Raw genomic sequence first — 2,000 nt, forward strand, 5'->3', positions numbered from 1 at the left:
ACAAAGCAAGACTTCATCTTAGGAAGAGCAAAGAGAAGGAAGGAAGCAAAGGAAAAGGAGGAGAAGAAATGATAACAACATGATATCTTTCCCACCCCCCAACAGAAACTGCATGTTTTGTTTTTTGTTTTTTTTTTTGCCAGTCCTGGGCTTGAACTCAGGGCCTGGGCACTGTCCTTGAGCTAATTTTGCTCAAGGCTAGCATACTACCACTTGAGCCACAGCGCCACTTCTGGCCTTTTCTGTATATGTGGTACTGACATACTACCACTTGAGCCACAGTGCCACTTCTGGCCTTTTCTGTATATGTGGTACTGAGGAATCGAATCCAGGGCTTTGTGCATGCTAGGCAGGTACTCTACCACTAGATCAAACTCCTGGGCCAGAAACTGCATTTTTATACAAGTTGCACAAGGATGGGCCATGGAGACAAGCTCTGGTCAATTGTAATGAATGATAGGTAGCTCACTGGAGGGTGAAGATTTTCTAATAAATCTTTCCTTATACTAAGATGGCTTCTTTTCATAGTGTCTGAATGTATACCCCTAGCTGAGGGAGGAGAAGATTGGATTTGAGTTTGTCTGAGAGAATCTTCAAGTTGTTATGTTCTTTCTATGATATGTTTTTTCTTTATCATGGGATGGAGCAGGGACACTAGTTCTGGCTGAGGGAGAAATAGGCAACAAGCGTGTTGTTCCATCCTTTAAAAAAAGGTTGTTTGTAATTCTAATTACTTAGGCAAGTAGCTCATGCCTGTAATTCTAGCTACTCTGGAGGTTGAGATCTAAAGAGCCATGTTGGAATCCGGCCCTGGCAGGAAACTCCATGAGACTCTTACCTCCAATTAACTACCAAAAAGCTGAAAGTGGAGCTGTGGCTCAAGTGGTAGGATGTTAGCCTTGAGCAAAAATGATCAGGGACAGCACCAAGGCTCTGAGTTCAAGCCCAAGGATCAATACACACACATACACACACACACACACACACACACACACACACACACACTCACCCTGGTCATCCTTAACTCACAGGTCCTTTCCAGTGGGGCAGTGCATCCTGCAGTGAAAAGCCCTGGTCTTTTGTCCTGGGCCCTGTCCTCTTCTTTACCACCAGTGGTGGTGGGCCAGGGTATGGTTGGCCTCAGCCATCTTGTGCCATGTCATGCTTCTTTTTGATCACTGAGCCCCGGCTGTGAAAATCCTCTGATAGCTCATGTGTCAGTTTCTCTGGCATTAGAGTCCATTAGTTCTTCTCTCTATACTCAGTGATCATCTACTTCTAAGCTAGAAAGAAGGCAACATTGTCCGATGAGGGGTACAGGGACCTGGTAGAAATGGCCGCTTCGGAAGATGGATACCAGTCCAAATAGGCTCACAGTTTTTTCAGTGCCTGGGGAAAGATGGTACAGGGGTTGTGTTCAAGAGTTGCCCATTTCTCTGCAGAAGCAGGTGAAAATCCTTACACTACTTCCTTTTCACTGCTTGCAGAGACTGGCTCATGAAGGATCTAGCCAGTACCTTGTTTCCTCCTTCCATCCTCATGTTGGTGAACTTACTGATTACTAAGTCTGTAAACACAGACTTATTGTTGCTGCTGCTATAGCTTTAGTAGGCTGAGTTTTCTTGAGCTCCTGCTCAAATCTCTCTTCAGTGAGCTCAGCCACAGGTTTGTAGTAATGTTCTTCATCAACAAGGGGAATTTCTGAATTCAGGACCATAGCAGCACCTTCTTACCTGGGCTAGCCCTGGAAGCCATCATACAGCATGCTGCACACCTGACCATGACATCTGTTTTTATTTAACAAAAGCACTTAGGCTCAGGGTCCCAACCTGAGCTGGGATCCCAGTGAAATCCTGAAGGAAATGACCCTGAGGTTAGCCAGGCTGCAAGGAATAGGGATGGGGTAGGGGAAGAGGGCTTGAAGAGAAAGAAAGGGAACACTAAGTGCAGAGAAGAGAGGAAGGAAGGACTAGTAAGTTAACATTGCTTTACTGCCACCC

General features: G+C 45.6%; 1 pseudogene; it reads right to left on the minus strand.

Annotated features, from left to right (window-relative positions):
- Window positions 1-1,103: 1,103 nt before the first annotated feature.
- On the minus strand, window positions 1,104-1,787 carry LOC125355675 (annotated as a pseudogene).
- Window positions 1,788-2,000: the final 213 nt, after the last annotated feature.

Source organism: Perognathus longimembris, chromosome 7 (genome assembly GCF_023159225.1).
Source record: "Perognathus longimembris pacificus isolate PPM17 chromosome 7, ASM2315922v1, whole genome shotgun sequence".
Classification (NCBI taxonomy): Eukaryota; Metazoa; Chordata; class Mammalia; order Rodentia; family Heteromyidae; genus Perognathus; species Perognathus longimembris.